The sequence below is a fragment of the Lissotriton vulgaris genome, chromosome 5, assembly GCF_964263255.1.
Source record: "Lissotriton vulgaris chromosome 5, aLisVul1.2, whole genome shotgun sequence".
NCBI classification, from domain to species: Eukaryota; Metazoa; Chordata; class Amphibia; order Caudata; family Salamandridae; genus Lissotriton; species Lissotriton vulgaris.
In genome coordinates, this window is record NC_141693.1 from 1,591,324,824 (window position 1) to 1,591,347,598 (window position 22,775).

Here is a 22,775-nt window from a genome sequence, read left to right on the forward strand (position 1 = left end):
CCCCCCCAGAGAAAAATCACAGGCAAACTGTTCATTCCCTGGAACCTGATCCCCCTGCTGCATCTTCCGTCTGATCATCTGGTTCGGTCCGTTGTTGAGGCAAAGTCTCCAGCCAGTCCCCTGCCGCATCTGGAAGGTCGAAAAACATTGTACGGGTACCATGCTCGATGCGGAGCTTTGCAGGATATAGCATGGAGTAGCGCATCCCCAACTCTCGAAGCCGCCGCTTCACACCATTAAAACTTTGCCGGCGTTTCTGGACGGCCTGCGTAAAGTCAGGGAAAAAATTAATGTCTGCGTTCTGGAACCGTAGCGGGCCAGCGCTCCTCGATGCCTGCAAGATGGCGTCTTGGTCCCGATAGTTAAAAAGTCTTGCAATGATGGGGCGAGGGGATGCGCCCGATTTCTGTGGGCCACCCGGGATCCTGTGTGCCCTCTCGACTGAGAAAAACTTGCTCAATCCTCCCGGCGCCAAGTTCTTGACCACCAAGTCCTCCACAAACAGTTCCACCGACTCTTCCTCGGCCCTCTCCGGAACTCCCGTGATGCAGACATTCTGGCATCGAGCCCGTCCCTCAAATTCGTCGAGCCGGCGAGCAAGCTGTCCATTAGCCATCTTCAAGTCTCGGACCTCAGTCTGTACGTCCGACATGTCATTAGTCAAACTCGACGTTTTGAGGTCCAGCGACTTCACCCTGTCATTTGTCTTGCCAAGATCAGCTCTAATGAGATTGAGTTCGATCTTTAGGGTATCAACTTTGCTGGACAGTGCCTCGTGTAGACTATGCATCTCAGCCTTCACGCCAGCAATGGCGCCCATCACGTCCCGAAGCGTAAATTCAGGATCCTCAGGGGAAACGTCCCGCAACGAGTCTAGTTCGACCCGTCATGACCGGCGACCCCTTCGATTGAGAGAATCGTTCTGGGATGGTAGACTGGGATTGAGTCGGCTTCCTGCTAACCCTCGGAGGCTTTCCTTTGTCTGAGTCCCCTCTGCCCGCCATATTGAGATGCGATGGCAGGATAGTCCGGGGGAGGGGCAGGTACCAAGCGCACCTCCAGTCGGCACGGGAGATACAACAGCGAGAGCCCCAAAGTCAACCGAAGGGAGGGTACAACAAAAATTGCCCGGGCCAGCTAGTCCAGTGAGCGCAGCAGGCCCGCACAGGGTGTCCCGTGGCAGGCCACCTCTTGGTCCCAACAATGTCAGTCAATGGCGTAGATGATGTCCGCCAACTTCACGACGGCATATCTCAGTCCAGGAAGATCGGATTTTCAATCCGGGAACGGGCGCCGCTTCAGCACCGGCTTAGCTGATGGTTCCCACCGCCGTGGGACAGGATAGGTGGCAGGATCATTGTGGAGGATCGGGAGGTCTTCGGAGCTCCGAGCTCACGCGGCCATCTTGGGCGCCCGCGAAGCTCCTCCTCCTAACTATAGATTATTAATGAGGAATCCAACTTTTATCTATATGGAGGAGCTACAAATGAAACTAGAACACTGGAAAGAGAGGGGCCTCATATCGGAAGATGAAAGAAAATTCCTGATGGTGGAAAATCCAATCACACCGACCATATACTTTCTCCCGAAAGTACATAAGACCCTCAACAACAAACCTCCGGAACGACCGATTATATCCAGTTGTGGGAGTTTATATGAGAACATCTCCATTTATGTTGATCATTTTCTTTCTCCAATTGTACCAACACTGAGCTCATACTTGAAGGACACAGGAGACTTTCTACGCACACTCATGGATACGGAGTGGCAACCAACATACCTCCTTGTGACAATTGATGTCATTTCATTATATACGTCTATTAATCATGACATTGGCATCAAAGCAATAAAGTACTTTTTGCAACAAAGGCCAATTACGGAATTCGAACATTCTAAAATGCTGATCGAGATGATCACACTATGCCTTCATAACAATGTATTCCTATTTAACAAGAAAGTGTATGCGCAGAGCTGCGGGATGGCCATGGGAGTTTCCTTCTCTCCAAGCTAAGCTAAACTCGTAATGGGGTGGTGGGAGAGGAGCGTGGCTCGTAGAGAGGAAAACGACCATCACATGGCAGGCGTGGCTTTGTAGCTGCGCTTTATAGACGATCTATTTTTCTGCTGTGGAAAGGAACAGAATCTGAATTTTTAACATTCTTCAACATCTTGAACACTAACAACGTAGGTCTGAAATTCACAAACAACATCAGTGCCAAAGAGGTACCAAGGTATATGTAAAGGATAATAAGTACAGACCACCGTCCATAGAAAGAAGACGGCAACGAACAGTATACTACACGGCCAAAGCTTTCATCCTGAAAAGCTGAAAAAAAGTATACCGTATGGAGAACTCCTAAGGATGAAGCGGAACTGCTCTGAAAACAGTGAAATGGAGAAGAAATTCACAGAGACCAAAAAACGTTTCGCCCAACGAGGATACAAACCAGCAGATATAAGTAGAGGAGAATAAGAAGCTTGAAAAAAATCAAGAGCAGAGACTCTCCTAACTAAGGAAGAAAAAAATAAGATAACAACACAGGAATCAAATTGTGAGAAAGAAACAACCAGAGTGAACAATAAGGAAGAATTACCACGCATGATAATGAGATTTAATAAAGAAAGCTATAAAATTAAAAACATTCGGATGAAATATTGGTATGTGATCCAAAAAGACCCGGACACAGGCCACAATATAGGTGATCGACCACTCATGACCTACAGAAGGGCTCCAAACCTCTCGGATCATCTGGTGCAAAGTCATTTCGAAATGAAAAAGTCAGCGAGTTGGCTAAATGAGAGATCTAAAGGTTTCACCAAATGCCTAACATGTAAGGCATGCAAGATTGGCAAGAATCTGAAAAATCTAAAAGATCCAGCCGGAAAAAACTTTATCATCAGAGACAGCATAACTTGTGAAACCTCATATGTTGTGTATCTACTTCAATGTTGTTGTGGAAAAAGATACATTGGAAGCACATCTTGCCCATTAAAAAAACGGATTTTGGAACATATACGGGCAATACGAAATGGTGACCACACATATGCGATGGCGAAACACATCACCTGCCATGCCAAGAAAACCTAGTCTGATATCAAATACATTGGATTGGCAACGATACCACAACATGAACGAGGGGGAAACAGGAAACTTAAGCTAAGGAGATTGGAATCCAAACTCATCGTGAGATTTAAAACCAGACAACCGGCAGGCCTGAACGGGGACGAAGAATTATATGTTCATATGTGATCTGAATAGGGCACAAGAAACTGAAAACTGAAATATGAACTCCACGCCAGCAGAACATGGGACTTTGAAAATTATGAAAATTATGACATTGAAACAACGCGATTCAGATGCAGGCAGTATTGACTCAAAATTGATGTAACCAAGAGCAAACTGGGTAATGGAATTAGTTTAGTAGGATTGAACCACGGGCTAATAAATTGGCGGTGGCAAGGGCACTCAGCCCGAGTAACGAACTCTACACTATACACCACCAATCCTTAAATGTAACACAAAACATTTGTCTAGAACCAAATATATATCAGATATTATCAGATATTGTATAGTGATACACCGCATAGCCTGAATACCCTTAACACATATGTATGAATCTTTTGCTAATATAGGATGACGAATTTTTCCATTTAAACAATGGAAACCAGGCAACAACACATTCACTATGTTGGATATGTAATAAAGTTCGATAAGGGCACTTAGCCCGATACAATAGAAAGCGCTGCCATCAAATTTCAGTTTGGGGACACAACTGCGATATAATCTAAATAGCGGCCTCCCCCCATTCACATGAAGGTCTTATGTATTAATTTGTATACAATGGCATCATATATAACGACAATGCACACCACATAGAGGATAAAAACAACTTGACAAACTAATAAAGTTTCAAACTTAATATCGTAAACTACATATCCCAGAATGCCTTGAAAAGACAAAATGTTATAAATATGGAAAGTGAAAAGGGACAAACTGTATGATACTGCGGTGAGATGGAACTATAGGTTTGAAACGCATAGGCTTCTGCAGTTGTGAAATAAACTAATCGAAATTACCAAGCGGAGTGCCAAGAGTATTCATTCTTTGTGTGGGATACAATACGAGACCCTGTCCTGGTCTCGACTCTGGCACCAACTGAAACGTGCTCCCTCTGCGACATTGGTGTTGCAAAATATATATATATATATATATATATATATATATATATATATATATATATATATATATATATATATATATATATATATAGCGTGACCAAGGTCTTAGGGAGACCGAAACGCATTGGTTTCTGATGTTCCCTGGAATTGATTTGATTTGATTTCAAAGTAAAAACCTTTCTTAAACCATCCCAGGAGTGCGACCCTGCCGGAGAAGAGTGTTCGAAATACATAGATATATATATATTCACCAAGTTTGGCTCACTTATTTCGGACCCTTAGCGCTTCTAAGTTCGGTGCGAAATTCCTGGCAGAGTCCCGCCGGTAAACATTTCCACATTGGATCCTTGCGAATCCGTTTTGAAAAACGCACTCGCAGGCTTTATAATTCCCCAATTGTTTTATTCCAAACACATCCAAAGGTTGAGGAGACAACCGACGCGTTCATACACACACACACAAAAAAGGTTCCCCCGGTTGGAGAAGTACTCACAGATAGGTTTTTTCATTTCATTTAATGAAGCCTGTAGCGAAGCCAGTAGGGGACATTAAAATCCATTCAAATACAGCCTGCGGCGTTTCAGTCTACACGCCCTTGTTCACAGGCAAACCTGGGGTGGCAAATGTCAGTTTGCAGTCACCTGATATGCATTCAAAAACCCGCCCCTCAGTAGGCGTTCTGCAAGTGCAAGGCATTATGGTATACGTAGTGCTGCAAATGTTTCCCTCCAGTGAGTTCGTCGTTACTCCAAGCAAAAAGAAAGTCAATAAAGCCCCAGTGGGTTGATGAAAATGTCTTGCTTCTAACGGTACCAGTGTGAATAAGGTGGTCCGTCCACCAAACCGCGTCTTAGAGCCTTCTGTATAGTAAAATTATTGTGATTCCACTCCAGTGTGTCGGTACCTGTTTCTTCGAACAAGACCAGGATTGTTGTTTTTATATATATATAAGATCAAGGGCAAGTGTTGCCCGAAACGCGTCGTTCTGAGGAGCAAATAAAGATCTACATGCCTAAGATTTCCAGTGGTTGGTGGTTCTCTGTTCGCCCGTCATTGATTTAGAAGGGCTTGAGAAACTGATCTGTTTGTTGATATACATATATAAATATATATGTATGTATTTATATATATATACCTTGAGTACAGCAATCAATCCTTAAGTTGCCCAAAATTCGAGTGCACACTGGAGCCAATTTCTTTTGAAAAATTTATTCGGGGGTTGTACTGACAAACGCGTGTCGGCGAAACCTCCTACCTCAGTGTAAGTTTGTAAATGTTTTTCAAATGGTTAAATAAAGTTACCAAACAAACAAAATGGTGTCAGTGACATAGAAACAATTCATATAAGTCTTTGAAAAATGGGCAGACATGTTGGAGTGTCGTTTGTTTGAACTTATTAACACACTCTTAATATATACAATATTGCCATTTGTAAAATAAGTAGTTATAAAAATGCTATTAATCACTCATTTCGTTCCACTTAATTCACATTATTTAATCGTTTTAAGGGAAAGGAAAACGGGAATTGTGGTTTGTCATTATCCCTATGTTAGTTTAGTTATTCCGCCCTGAATGGGCTTTCATTCTCTATTTCTCAAGAGTCCATCTACTTTGCAAGTTCGTCATGCTATCAATAGATGTTCATACTTATTTGGCCCTGAATGGGCTATCCCTTTCCTTTCGAAATTAAATTAACATTTTGTCTGCCATTATTTACATACACATAACATTCTAGATATCTCTCAGAGTTATTGTATACAGTTGGGTAAAACACAGCTCAGATCGAAACAATCTTGTTATCAAATAATAACCCAGATTACTCCCAAAAACAATCATAACCAATATGAACCCACATTTCCTCTTCATTGTTCAAACTATGCTAATGGGCGGATATTGACATTTGCCCAAAAATATGATCTACCCAGACAACAGCTGAAAACCCCGAGACATACAGTGAGAGCACAACCAGATACTTCTGAGCCTGAGGTAGAGGCATCAGAAGGTAAACCATCAGGAGACAAAGAAGGAAGAGGCATAGAAAAACCAACAACTTTTTTCAGGAATACGAACTTATGCATGGAATAAGGCAACGCCCAGCACCAAGAACATACCCACCGGAAAAAAGAAAAGAAGGAGAACAAGGCGAGGCAAGAAAGGTCTGGGGCGACAAACCTACATCAATGGTAACACGCAGCAAAAGAGGAGCGAGATGGAATTAGAGGACAGTAAACAAACTGTACTCAATCTGTCAGATAGGACTCTGACAGATAAAGAAATTCAAGTACTGCAATTGGGACTCACGTTTTGCCCAACTCCCGAATATGACTATACCAAAACACGTATAGATGTCTACAAATTTGTGCGGAAAATCAAACTCATGAAAATTCATCTATTGAATCCCCGAGGACATGGAGGAATCCAAGTAGGGGCAACGGAAACAATGGACACCCTAACAGGGGCGGATATGGAAACCCAGAGAGATGTCTATGGACTATATGATGACCATAATCCTGAGGAACAAACTATTATTGGGAACACATAGATGCTAGAAGAAACAGGCATCGAACAAAAAAGCTGTAAGAGTAATTTGAAAAAGGAATCAAAAGCTATACCACGCACTCCACATGATAGAATTGACAGCTTCCAAGACCTAGTAACAGAAGATTTAAAGCGCCTACAGACTAAAAAATTTTAAAGTAACAAAAGGAATCTTCGGAAAGATGAATGGGAAGCAATTATCAGTCTGAGAGAGGATGATGCCATTATAATAAAGCCCTCCGACAAAGGGGGCAATGTAGTTATTCTCAACAAAATCCAATATGAAGAAGAAGCTTTACGACAACTACAAAAGTTAGAACACTATTCTCCTATCAACAAGCTGGAGTATGAGAAAAGTATCCAATCATTTCAAAAACTGATTAATGATTGGCAAGATAAAGGCATCCTCAACCAACAGGACTACATTTTTCTTAATTGTGAATATCCAGAAGTGGACACCATTTATTACCTATCAAAGATGCATAAAGATAAATATTTTCTCCTGGACGACCGATTGTGTCCTCTAAAAACAGTTTATTGGAGAATGCATCAATGTATATTGACTTTTTTATTTCTCCTCTAGTGAAGGATTTGAGTTCATTTTTGAAGGACACCAGAGACTTCTTTAGGATCATACAAGGAATAAGTTGGGAGGAGGAAATGCTACTAATAACACTGGATATCACCAGCCTCTATACGAGTATTGACCACAGTAAAGGAATAGAGGCAATGAGATTCTTTTTGAAGAAGCGATCAATTGAGTACCGGGACCACAATCTATTGCTAATAGAACTCATTTGGTTTTGCCTAACTAACAAAATTTTTACCTTTGCAGGCCAGCTGTACCTACAACAACAGGGCACAGCGATGGGCACGAGCTTCGCCCCCAGCTACGCAAATTTATTTGTGGGCTGATGGGAGAAGCACGTGGCCTGGGCGGGGGCCACTGAGAAATGGGTTGACAAAATAGTTCTGTGGACACGCTATATTGATGACTTATTCATCATTTGGCGTGGATCACAGACAGAGGCAGAAGAATATATTAAAGCACTGAACCACAATGATTGTAATCTCCAGTTTACCAGTATTATAAGCAAAAAGAGGTTGTGTACTTGGACCTGAGAGTTTATGTGGAGAAAAGTGCGATACAAACTGCACTCTACCGCAAATCAACCGCGGGTAATTCAATTTTACACGCACGAAGCTATCATCCAAGGAGTGTAGTGAATAACATCCCTTACGGAGAATTCCTTAGGATGAAGCGGAATTGTTCAACCCCAACAGAATATGAAAGAGCTAAAGAGCAGGCTAAATTAAGATTTGCCAAAAGAGGATATCAGAAGGCAGTCATTGACAGAGCAGAGGAAAAAAGTGACAAAGTAGAACGAAGTTCACTTTTAGTTGATAAATCAGAAAGGATTGGAGGTAGGGAAATAGGAGATCAGCAAGACATCCAAGTGAGACTTATTACCGAATTCTCCGATAAATCTCCAGAAATAACTCAGATTTTACAGAAGAGTTGGCGATAATTGAAAGCTTACAATGTGGTTGAAAGGCTAATTCCTGACAATCCGTTAGTAACCTACAGAAAGGGATCCTCATTAAAGGATCATTTGGTTAGAAGCCACTATATAGCCAAACCCAAAAGGAAGGATGCAATTAAGGGATTTTTTCCTTGCACTAAGTGCAAGGCGTGCAGAAAGAGCAAAAAGATGAAGGAATATGCTATTCCAGGATTGAATGCCAAAATAATATTTGGCAAATTCCTTAATTGCAATTCAGGTCACACTGTGTATTGCTTAGTATGTCCCTGCGGAAAGAGATATGTGGGGAGCACTATTCACCCCACAAAGAAAAGAATTCTCGAACATCTTCGGGCAATTGAAAACAAAGACCAAACATATCCTGTTGCTCGCCATTTTCAACGTCATCACAATAGTGAGAGCAAACAATTACAATTTTTCTGTTTGGATCAGGCTGGGAGAGGAGAAAGGGGTTGAGACAGAGTCAAACGCTTACGTACACTAGAATCGAAGTACATAATCAAATTGCAAAGCAAGGCTCCATGGGGTTTGAACAATGAAGAGGAAATGTGAGTACATATTGGTTAGGATTGTTTTTAGGAGTAATCTGGGATATTATTTGATAACAAGATTGTTTCGATCTGTGCTGTGTTTTACCCAACTGTATACAATAACTAACAGAAATATCTAGAATGTTATTTGTATGTAAATAAGGGCAGAAAATGTTAATTTAATTTCGAGAGGAAAGGGATAGCCCATTCAGAGCCAAATAAGTGTGAACATCTATTGATAGCATGAAGAACTTGCAAAGTAGATGGAATCTTGAGTCATAGAGGGTGAAAGCCCATTCAGGGTGGAAGAACTGAACTAACGAAGGGATAATGATGAACAACACTAAAACATGTCCGCCCATTTTTCAAAGACTTATATGAATTGTTTCTATGTCACTGACACCATTTTGTTTGTTTGGTAACTTTATTTAATCGTTTGAAAAACATTTGCAAACTGACACTGAGGAAGCCGGTTTCGCCGACATGCGTTTGTCAGTCCGACACCCGAATACATTTTTCAAAAGAAATTGGCTCCAGTGTGCACTCGAATTTTAGGCAACTTCAGGATTGATTGCTGTACACAAGGCAGAATACACGCAAGTCCACCTTGCGTTGAGGAGGCAACCGTGGTGTGTGGTGCGACGGCTGGTGGAAAAGTGTTGGGAATATATATATATGTGAGGAAATCTAAATGTGTCTTTTTATATATATATTTATATATATTACCTACTGGCGGTCGCCAGTAGGTAGTTATAGTTAGGACCTAGTTTCCATAGGAAAAGCGTTTTTTGTTTTTCCAATAACTTTAGCGCTGGTTGACGAATCTTTGCGAACTTTTCAACACTTGTGATCAGCTCAGGTCAGCTCTTGTCTTGAAAGTTTTGGGGTTATTTGCTATGTGGGGGCCGAGAAAAAAGGGGGTCCCAAAACATGTTTTCCCCATGTTATTTTCTACAGCCCGAACTGCTGAACCGTATTACACCAAATTTTGCAAAAAGGTAGCCCTTGGTTCAGCAAGACTCCTTTTTTTGTTAAATGGTGTAAATCCGTTCAGTAGTTCCTGAGAAATGCAAAAAATAAAAGTTGGAAAATAAATTTACCATAGGAAACTTTAGCCAAGGCTATAGACCGAACTGCTGAACGGAATTACACCAAATTTTGCAAAAAGGTAGTGCTTGGTTCAGAAAGCGACCTTTGATAAATGGTGTAAATGCATCCAGTAGTTGCTTAGAAATTCAAAAAATAAAAGTTTTGATATCTAGGGACGCAGTGGGTTCCCGGACCCGCCTGACCATGAGCTTAACGGTGATTGGCTGCCAACAATCCAAACCAGTGAGTGTTGGCAGCCATCTTGTGACTCAGTAGTACTGAGTCACAAGAAAACAGTAAAACAAAGTTAAAAGTGAAGAAAAGGGGGCAGGGTAGAAACACCCTGACCTGCTAGGACCCCCCAAATCTATATATATATATTTGTGTAAACGTCCGAAAGCGTGATGGGTGCACGAATCCGGACAAAATTGTTTTTAAATAATGAGAAGGGGCTCCCCCACTTCATTTAAATAAGCCCCCAGGTGTGCCAGGTCCCAAAGGCAATCGTATAATTATACTGCCACCTCCGCAGGCTATGTAAATTAGGTGCAGGAGGGCACACGGCCCTCCAGCAGCCCAGGGGACCACCACCACCTCTGGGCCTTGAAAATAGAGGGAGGGGGCAGTGCGGTCCCCCTCCTGGAGCACTTGATGGTCCTGGGGATGCCACACCCCAGGGCCAGTTCTGCAATGTGCAGGGGTGTCCACCACGTGATATTGCTGTTTGCTATGACAGGGCGGGAGCATAGTTTCCACCCTGTGATAGCAAACTCTGGTTTGCTTTGTTGAAGCGAGAGGAGGAAAACGTCCTCTCGCTACAATAAAGGAAAGGAGAATTGCTTTTGGGCAAAGGAAACTGCATGTTAGCAGCTCCCGTTGCCCAAAAGCAATGCCGGCTCCCACAGCAGGCGGGGAGCCGGCGGGACCGTGGGGGCATTGGGGCTTCCCCCATAGTCCCCAAATAGAGGCCAGGCCCAGGGGGATAGGGTGCCCGGGGCCAGGGTCCCCGGGGCCAGAATGGGTCTGGGAGGGTGGCCACACGGCCCTCCTCCCCTTTACAACAAAAAAATTGAAATATGTAGATGTGGGCATGCCTCGGGGGATGGGGTCCCCGAGGCGAATGTAAATTAATGAAAGTGAACGTTTTTTTTCCAAAAAGTTTGGAGTCACGCCCCTAGTGCGGCTTTCAGCGCGGCACCCTAGTGTGAACACGAAGGGTGCGGCCCCCTAGTGTGAATACGAAGGGTGCCCATCTCTCAGCACGACACTCGAGTCCTTCTCAGGTGTTTAAAACACCGAGGGGCATATTCTCAAGGACACATCGCCGAGTTAACTGCACTTTATCGCAGCCAAAATGGTGATACATTTAACACACCATTCACAAGCTGGTGAGCCCATATCACCAATTTACCAGCGATAGCAGCCTCAAATAACATTGTCACGGATGACCCCGGCAAATATCGCTAATGAGATGCAGGGTAGGCGTTCCTGTGCAAAAAGCAGCAAACACACCACTTTGCAACACTCTCAACGCCCAGTAAGATCGGCGAAGAGAACACTAAACTGGCGATAAGGTGCGTTAGCACCAGGAAGTTTACACCTGCTCTGACCTGGTGTAAAGTCAGCCTACAACCTGCAACATGAAAGAGAGCCCAGCCCACAGCCACACCTGAACAACAACAAATGCCATGGGGCCAATGATCATGCAGCTCGGACACCCAAGAGTGCCCTGACACCCCCCGCCACCACTACCTTGTCGGCCATCCCCCCCTGATCCCACCGACAAACAAATGTAACAGCAACCTTCCGAAATCTGGAATGTAACAAATCGGTTGATGTTGCACAATTATAACAATGAAGATGCATGTGACGTTGGACAATGAGAATCACAGTCATCTATGGATTTACATATAAAACATTTTATTTACACAAAACAACATAATAAAAGAAGGTACAGCCATGGCGTGTCATCCCTCGACAATCTGTGAATCACAGCCTGCAAGACAAAAAGCAAGATAAAATGTGTGCGTTATGCGCCCAAAGGAGAGAGAGAGAAAGAGTGAGAGAGAGAGGAAGAAAGAGAGAGAAAAAGAGTGTGAGAGAGAAAAAGGAAGAGATGGAGAGGGAGAATGAGTGCCGACACTGCAGACAAAACCCTCACAGCTCACCTTTCCGCAGCCCTCAAGCTTACTCATCTGAAACATAGTATAGAATCTGTAATGGCAGAGTACATACAACTGCACACGCCTTCATTGCTGTGCCGCCCATGCACACCCAGGCTACTGCACCCCATCCACTCCCACCGCCCAGAGGTGTCTGTCTGCCCCTGCGCACTCAGGCTGCTGCACACCATCCACTCACCACCCAGAGGTGACTGCTTGCCGCTGCGCAAACAAGCCTCTCTGCTCACATTCCGCCATCGGCATGTGTCCAAGAGGGCCCACCACCTGCTGAAGTGACCACCAAGGCCGGGGCCCGCGTCCTTGGCAACCAGACGGTCGCACATTTGATTCTGGGTCTTGATATCACAATGGCCAAGAACATATCAATGCACCGTGCCGAGGAGTAATCTTTGTGTGGTGTACACGCGGTCCAGCCGAGCTCACAATTCAAATCGGATCTTGATCGCCAGGATGGTGTATCAAAGCCTACGCATCATCACTAACCCTGGGCGAAGGACTTCGCTATGCCCACGAAGTGGGCATAGTGTTGCCTACTTCGCCCTATGCAAAGTAGGCGAAGCAGGCAACACTACGCCCACTTCTTGGGCGTAGCGAAGTTGCCCGCCACCCGCCTCCCTCCCGCCCTCCCGAACATACCTAAATTTATTAAATGGGCACATAGAAATAAATAAAAGTCACTTACCTTGTCCGCGGTGTCCCGGGGCTCCCTCTGCTCGTTCACACCGCCGTCTGCTAAACAATGCGCAAGCGCGCCCGCCCGCACATGCACATTGCTTATCAGAGGGAGCCCCGGGACGCCGCGGACAAGGTAAGTGACGTTTATTTATTTCTATGTGCCCATTTAATAAAATTAGGTATGGAGGGGGGGCATGCGGCGCGTAGTGGGGCTACGCCAAGTGCGCAGGTGGGCGTAGGTTCTCGCCCACTTTGCGTAGCTTCGCGTAGCCCCACTATGCACAGGGTTAATCATCACAGGCTGCACACCCGCTCAGCTCTGGTGGCACTAGCTCAGTGGAACTCAAGTCATCGCCACGTGGCGGGCAAAGTGGCTCAGCTGACACCAACTCTGTGTTCTTCAAGTCATGGGAGAGAATGAAAATGACATTGAGCACGTGCGCCTGGCCCTTTTTATTGACAGAGTGACATGTCCTGTGAGGCCTGTGTTGCATGGGTGTGGTGTGGGTGTAAACCAGCGTGAGGGAGTGGCTGTGGCATTCTGACAACTAGACCTGCGATCGGCAGATCACTACAGGAAAGACCTGGGACATGTAGCATTGTTGTTCCTTCCCTGGAAGCGGAGTGGGCAGGCTGAAACACGCATCCTTCATGACTTAACCAATATGGCGGTTTGAATCCGCGCACTCACCATGATAGGTACACGATGGGTGCGCAACTCCACTTTTTTCTCCCCAAAAAATATATATTTTAGTATTTTAATAAAAAAGAAGACACTCATACTTTTATTAACAAACATAAAAAATTACAAAAACTATTTTTAGGATATTAAAGTTACAATTTATCACTATTTTTTTTTAATTATTGAAAAAACCATAGGTTTAATTAACATTATAATTAGAAAATAGAATTTGAAAAACCTTTGAAATTCACCAAAAAAAACACAGGTTTCAGGGACATTATAGTTAGAAATTAGCATTTAAAAAACCTTAGAAATTTACTGAAAAAACCATAGGTGTCAGGGACGTTATAGTTAGAAATTAGCATTTAAAAAACTTTAGAAATTCACTGAAAAAACCATAGGTTTGAGGGACGTTATAGTTAGTTGGACATTTCACTGGTACAAAAACAGAGAAATTCAGCCGTTACGGTTAGTAGAGCTAACTATAACTAGCGCCCCCGTAATGTACAGCTGATGACGTCACATATTGCATCACTCATGACATGGTCAGTGACATCACTGATGACATCTCAAATGACATCACTGATTACATCATCCATGTGATAATCTGATGCACTTCCTCACACCCTAATATAAGTTATAACCTTTGATACACCCACTCTAAAATAGACTATGATTTTCGAAACCATAGACTCACCAATACCAGTTACTACATATGCACTCACTGATTCTTAGGCTTACACACACATCCACTCATTCACCCATACAGTAACTCATACATGCAGTCACTCATCAATACAGCATTATCGTATGCACTCATACATATATGCATACACTCACACACCTCCACTCATCCATAGACTTACTCACACACCTCCTCAGTCATGCAAAGAATCAATCACACCCATTTACTCACCTATACAGTTATACACAGACCACCTCACGTAAATATACAAATACTAACACATACGTACTCTCTTATACAATCACTCATACAAGCAGACACTTATCCATACAGCCACTCTCACACTCACTCTCATGCATGGTCATTTATATACTCCAAAACTCACATATACGGCCTTTCACATATGTAGTTACTCACACATATACCACTGGGACATCCATTCACTCACCAACACACCCATACACACACTCACACACCCATACAGCCCTTCACAGATGCACTCTTCAACCCATACAGCCAGTGAATCACCCACTCACACATCTATGCACAGAGTAAGCCACCCCACCCACTCACAAAGACACTCAGACACCCAAAAAGATACTCAGACAACCAATGAATAACACGTATAGACAGTCATGTAGCTACTCAGCAACCCATGCAGCCACGTATACACCACCTGACAGACTGATACAGACGTTTACACAGTTTACTCACTAACCCAAGCATTCAGTAAGATACGCTTAATCAGTGACTTATACAATCAGTCGTGCATCTGCTAAATCATCCATTCAGACACGTATACACCCATTTATTCTACAATACACCTTGGCATAAATATATATAAAACATATTTAAACTTTTAAGAAACACACATTCACTGGATGATGTCATCAGTGATGTCATTTGAGATGTCATCAGTGATGTCACTGACCGTGTCATGAGTGATGTAAAATGTGATGTCATCCGCAGTGCATTGCAGGGGCGCAAGTTATAGTTAGCTCTACTAACTATAACGGCCAAATTTCTCTGGTTTTGTACGACTGAAATGTCCAATTAACTATAACGTTTCTGAAACCTATGGTTTTTTCAGTGAATATATATATACTCGCTGCACTACGGACCCACTGAGGTATGCTAATGTGCTATTCAACGTGCAGCGCTGGAAGGGATTTAATGTGGGCAAAACCCTGCATTAATCAATCATTTCAGTTTGATTGCTGATTAATGCACCGGCATCTTGCAGTGAGCGCAATATTAACTGTGCCCAAACAACAAGAATTGTTCTTTGAAAATTAAACATTCAAGTATAAGTTCCGGTTGCATTATGGGACTCGTATTCCAAGATGTGTCACGTGATGTCAAAACTTATTTAAAAGGCGTGCACAAATGCACTTTGTGGTTATCTTCCTGTCCGTGAACAAGGCTAATCGCCGAAACATGTAGGAGAATGGAAGTTTCCTGTGCCGCTTATCCCTGAATAAAGCTGTTTTCCTCGGAGAAGGGCCTCTGTAATTTGTTTCATTGGAGAGATGGTGAGACGGGCTTCTCCGAGCCCGCCTGTCAGAGGCCGCCCTGAAGGGTTGGAGGCTCCTTAATCGGAGGGTGCTTTGTGGATATATATATATATATATATATATATATATATATATATATATATATATATATAAAAAATACTTGTTGTTAGAAACTTTAGTGGTTTAGACTAAGTAGTGGTTAAGGAGTCGTTGTTTCGTCTGTAGTTATTCAAGAGTTAGGTGTGTGAGGGCCCCAAATGTTATGTTATATTAATTGGGATTTGTAGAGTGCATAATCACCGGGAGGCCTCGAAGCACTAAGAGAGAATATCTATGGACCCCCCCAGGGGCTGACTGATAGTCCCAGGTCAAAGTGTGTGTTGTGCCCAGGTCTCTCTAAAGAGGAGGGTCATCAGTTTTTTTTCTGAATGGTCGAAAGGGCTTTTTCCTTATGAATGCTTTCTGGTAGCTTATTCCACAACTGCAGGATCAAGACTAAGAAGGCTCGACCCCCTTTATTCGTTGTGTTGAACCGTGGACAGGCCAGCAGGCCTGCATCGGATGATGGGAGGGTACGTCTTGGAACGTATTTCCCCAGGCTCTCCTTGATGTAAACTGGAGCATGTCCATGAAGGGCCTTGTGGGCAATACAGAGGCCCTTGAACCTGGATCGCTGTTTGACGGGGAGCCAGTGTAGCTGTTGCAACAGAAGTGTGGCCCGTGCATGTCTAGGGAGCTTGAAGATCAACCTGGCTGCATCATTTATAGCTACTTGCAGCTTGCCTAACAGCTTTTCAGATAGTCCGATATATAGCGCATTGCTGTAGTTGAGGCGGGATACAATCAATGCAGCCACCACCATCCGCAGAGTGGAAAATGAGAGGAGGGGAGACAATTTACTCCGCTGTCTCAGCAGGCCCACGCAGGTACCAACCACAGTGGACACTTGATTAGACAACGTGAGCTTGTAGTCTAATTTAATGCCTAGGCTTTTTACGACTGGAACTGGTGTGGGTGTGGCGCCCAGCTCCCGTGGCCAAAAGAGGTCAGTCCAAGGGTTGCTTTCTGTGGTGATGGCTAGGACCTCAGTTTTGTTCGGATTTACTTTGAGTGAATTAGCTGTCATCCAGTTGACAATGTATCTCAGGATGTTTTGCACGAGTGAGTGGGCTTGTGAGATATTGTCAATTTTAAGGATTAATTTTGTGTAATCGTCGTAGTTGAACACCTGGCAGTCCATGTGGGCCAGGGCCACCACCAATGGCCTGAGATAGATGTTAAACAGAAGCAAAGATAGTGCTGACCCTTGTGGGACTCCACATTAAGCATGGGCGAATTTTGCGAATCTCGCGTTCGCGAATTTTGCGGATTTGCGAACTCGCAATCCGCAAAATCCGCGAATTCTCGCGAATTTGCGGATTTTTTTTTTTGTGTGTTCGCGCGGGTTTCTGCCAGGTCGCGAGGGTTTTTGTACAATTTCGCAAACGCGAACTTACCTGTCGGGTCGCAAGTTTTGCGAACTTGTTGTTTCTACGTGTCCAGCCTGTTTGGGACACTCTTCTTCATCACTGCCACCCTCTGTCACCACATGCCACCCTCTGGCTCACCCATGCCACCCTCTGTTTCATCACAGCACCCTCTGGTTGTCCAGTGTACATTATTGTGGCAAAGCAAAGCACACCTTCCCTGCCTCAAGTGACCTGAATTAATTTGGGGCTGATTAATGTGTCACAGAATATTTTTTTAGCTGGCACCTGCTTCCTTAGTGCTTCCTGATTAGTGATCTTTTGCACTTGCTAAGTGCTTTCATTGTTGCAAAATTAGTTACAACACCTGCCCTGCCCCAACTGACAATAATGAATTAGGGGCTGATTAATGTGTCACTGGATTTGAACTTCCAGCCTGGCTCCTGCTTGTCTCCCTTAGCTGTAATTCAGGACCTTTGTGGCATATGTGTAACTATTCTGAGGGTCAGAGCAGGGTCACATAATAGTTGCAAGTAGGCAACTGAACTCTGGAGGGGCCCCTCAGGAAGCACTACAGGAAATGGCTACTAATGATGAGCTTGAACTTTTGAACCTGGTAAGTAGTTTCAGTTTTGCTAAGATCGTATTTCTGCAATTTAGCGCTTATTCGCGGGGCGCGAAGTTGAACTGGGAAGCCGCGAACTCACGCGAACAGTGCGAGCAAGCCATAAAATCCGCTGCTCGCGGATTTGCGGATTTTGCGGGAAATTCGCGAATCTCGCGGATTGCGAATTTACCGAAAATCCGCAAAATCCGCGAGCGGAACGGATTTTCCGCCCATACTTACTCCACATGTATATGCCTCTTTATTGGACACACAGTCACCCATCTGGATCCTTTTAGTCCGGGTTGTCAGGAAAGAGGAGATCCCAAAGTGGGAGACACCCTGACTCCACTATAGGGTTAGTGTGTTAGACTGACTAGGCCTCTTCTTCTTCTACTCTCTCGAAAAGGAACTGTATACCATAGTTGCTTGCTACCTCCACTCTATGACCCTAGACTCTATACCATAATACTCCACTCTGACAGTCTTACACCACTCCACTCTACGACACTCCATACCACTTTCATCCACTCTATGACACTTCACTGTATGACACTACTCCGTTCTATCAGACAAAAAAGGTCCATGGCAATTTCATATAAAAAACTTGGAATAATTATAGGCCACAATCAGCACTATAATTGAGGTGTCCAGCCGGACCCTGTTTAATAATCAAATGAGAAACATAAGGGAAATTCAAAACACACAAGATGACAGTGGGACACAATCCTGTATCCAGTACATATACCAACTGTTAAGACAAACCAATATTTACAAGGGTAAGGGATTACTCAGGCAATTATAGAAATTTTGAGGCGCTAGTAGGTACACAAACATCACAAAATCAATCTAGCTGCGCTCATGTAGTACAACACAGATGGGTCTCACAGTGGAGAACTAGTGTATAACTACATCAAGTGTCGACGGCATTTCGATCCTATTAAGGATAGAGGATCATCATCAGGACTGACATTGTATTGCCTGAAATTACAAGCCTGTAATAGAAGGGGAAACAAGGAACACAAAAAACAATTGTTTAAAAACCTTTCCTCTACCCACAAAACCGTCCTTAGTTTCACGCACGTATGACAGATATCTCACATTAAGCATGGGATGGATATCCTCTAAGGACGATTTTGTGGGTAGAGGAAAGGCTAATTGTAGCCTTAACTAAAGAAATAAGTAAATTAGTTAGAATTCAATTTTCATCTTCTTCTGTGGAATGAGGAAAAACAATTTCTCTCCTAAAGAGGAGAAGGTGCTCAAAGGAAAGGATAAAAAAGCAGAGTAGGATAATAAATAGTTGAACTAAGAGAGGCAGCATATCGCAAAGATATGAGAAAGTATTGGGAAATAATTTCTAATTGCTAGTGGGCAAGAGTAAGGTCTCGCCCCATCCCTATAAAGGAAAAGCATAGAGCAGATATGTCTCGGAGTTGTATGCAGCAAATGATAGGAAGGTCCCAGACATTTAAGAGGCCACTTATAGACTGGAAATGGATTTGGGGGCTTTTGGCCACTCCTTCGGCTGAGCAGATTCAGGTTCAGATAAGGTTCGGTGTAACGGGCCCGGATGAAGTACCAATCTCAATTATAAAAAGAGAACCTAAGCTCTTGGGACATTTCCTGGGTCCTGTCTTTGCTCATTGTTGCTGTCAGACTCTAGTCCCTCCATCATGGTTAGGGGGTGTTTTAATTCCATTGTTTTACAAGGGAGCTGTAATTTACCATATAATTATAGGCAAATTGCCCTCTGAGATGCAGTAGGTAAATCTTCGCGAGAAGCATTTTCGAAAATTTGCTCTATTGAGTGGAAACTGTAAAGACCATTCATTAGACAATATGGCTTCTGGAAAAATCAATCAACAGTAGATAATATGACATCCCTTCAGCTCCTGACCGATAAATATGTGAAAATTAGAGGTTCCTAAATATTTGCAGCTTTTATCAATTTTTCAACAGCATTTGATAAAGTTGACCAGCCTACGTTATGGAGAAAGTTATATGATCTTGGTATCCCAAGGTCCCAGTTCCGTTTAATTATTGCATTACATTCTGCCACATGGTCCCAAGTGCTGATGCTGGGAACAAGGGCTTATTGCCAGTAATTGGTCCTAAAAATGGCCTGAAGAAAGGCTGCCTTTTGGCTCTGTTGTTGTTGAACCCTTTACATGTCTGAATTGCCTTCCTTTTTGTATAATTGTTCGGTCAATTCACCAAAAATTGGGGTAAGGTCAGTGTCTTTCCTGCTATATGCAGATGACATTGTGATCCCTGATTGAACACTGATGGGATTGCTGTCCTTGTAGATATTCACGTGTACACATTTTCTGAAAATTAATGTCACTAAGAGTAAGATTCTGGTATTTAAAAATGCAACCTCCCAGAGATACCATAATTACAATTGGCACCAGGGTGAATAAAAATGTAAGGTAGTTAAGGCATATCCATTTCTGGGGAAAATCATGTCGAGAAACTTGAATGACTCAGATCAGGTCTCTAAGAGTATCACCAAGGCTAAATTCCAGGCCACCGGACTAAGGGCCTTTTACAATGCAGCATGGAGAAAGGAGATGTGAGCACTTACTATCTGAGTAGAAGGCCAAAATCCAGTCCACCGAGCTTTATGCATTGATATAAATTGATGAGAAGAAATTGGATTTTTTTGGAATAAGACAGAAGGGTTAATTTTTAAGTAAACTGTGAATGTAATACACAGGCAGCTCTTCCGCCAATTAGTTTAGAATTTAGGCTACATAGTGCCTTTGTACAAAGTCTTTCTGCAGCTATTCGCTGGTGTTTTCAGCTATTAAGAAGTGATGTAACATCATAAAGAAATTTTATGCATAAAGAGATCTTTGAAGTTAGAAAAGAAAAGTCCTTGTTTTATAGAAATTTTATCCATGACTTAAGTATATTTGATTTAAATCAAGAGCGTTAATTTTTCTGGTCTGAGCAGCAACTAATAGCCTATAATAAGCATGTCTCCTCCAATCTAAGTTGTCATTTGGAAGCCGAATATTGTAGGCAAAAATCTACATTTAAGGTGATAGTGAATGCCTTCATTACGAGAAAGCCTCGGCAGTATTTAACTTGGAATATTGACCATGGTGTTAAACATTGCTGGTCTCCACTATGTCTTGATATTGTACCATTAAGGATTTTAACTGTCTGCTGGCATCATTTGCCTAGTTGGTATGTTATATGTAATTTTTGTAATTATGGCGTCCAAGATTTATTTGCCCTGCACTGTTCCTCTATCGCCGTAAATTTTTGAGACCCCAGTTTCTGAATTATCAGGTTCAAACAACAGCGGGCGTTTTAGACTTATTATTATCACCTCCTAATGAAATGATTTGTACGCACGTTTTTAAAATACTTTTTACACTTGTACTGATTATGCAGTTATAGATATAGTTATTTTTTAATGTTGTTGGTGGCCATTTAATGAAACGTCTAGATTGAACAATTTAAAAACTTGGTCCACATCCTAAATCATTTATTCTGCGATGCGGTATTGTATTGTTTCTGTAGACCTCATAGGAGTCTTCAATCTTGAAATAAAACTTGAACCTCACTCCACTGTACGACACTACTCCATTCTATGCTACTCCACTCTACGAGCCTCTACTCTATGCTACTCCTCTCTATGACACTTTACTCCACTCTATCCTAGGCCACTCTATGGCCCTTCACTCTGCTCTACAACCCTTCCCTCTGCTCTGCGCCACTCCACTTTACTCCACAACACTCCGCTCTAAGACACTCTACACCACTTTGCTCCACTCTATGTCACTCATCTGTACGACACTCTATGCCACGCTACGCCCCTCCACTCTGCACCACTACATGCCACTCAACGCTACTCCACTCTACACCACTATACTCTACAAAACTATACTCTGATGTAAGCCACTCCACTATACAACATTCTTCTCCAATCTTCACTACTCCACTCTATGCCACTAAACAATCGAAGATACAACACTCTACTCTATTTTACACCACTCCATGACACTTCACACCACCTTATTCCTCTCTACCCAACTCCATTTTAGGACACTACTCCATTCTACGCCACTCCACTCTATGCTAGTCCTCTCTTCGACACTCTACTCCACTATATGTACCCCACTCTACTCTATATACCACTTCACTCTATGACACGATTCCACATCATTCCACTCTGTGGCGCTCCACTACAATCTATGCCTCTTTACCCTACCCACTCATCTCTACGATACTCAACTCTACTTCCCTCCACCCTACTCCACTATACTTTAAGCCACTTTAATCCACTCTATGCCACTCCATGAAACTCTACTCTACCCTACACAACACTCTACTCCACTCAACGTCAATCCACTCTATGACACTCTACTCCAATGTATGCCACTCCAGTCTGCACCCCTAAACACTCCACTCTGACACTCCACTTTATGACACCGCATGACACTTTTACTCCACTCTGCTGTACAACACTTCTCTCTATGACACTGTACACCACTCCACTATACACCACTCCATGACACTGTACTCCAATTAATGCTATGCCCCTCTACACCACTCAACTGCACTCCATGCCACTCTGCTCCAAAATATGCCACTCCAGTCTGCAACACTCCACTGCACTCCATTATGCCACTCCGCCCTAATCTCCCTCTCTTCTACGCTACTATCTTTTAGCCATTCTGAACAGCAGCCACACTGGTGTACAACATGGCTATAACATATTGGCAAAGCCAATAGCTCTTCCATAGGTGAGACCTACTGGCTTTGCCAATGCTGTTTTTTCTGGTGTCTCCTGACTATAAATGCTGCTAACTGTACATTAAACCAGAAATGTTTCATCCAAGGGCACTACACAATATCTAATATTAGGAGCTTCTTTCACTTGATCTCCAAGATTTTGGACTATCTATCGATCACCTACGTGATCTGTTCAACTTGGTGAAGACATCTGAAGTACCACGTAAGCCATATTTGTATGATGTCCTCAGGAAGATTTACTTTGATCCTGGAATAATAGCCTGAGATGATCTTTTGAAGATCGAAATGTCCTGGGCTACCCGTTTCAATCTCGAAT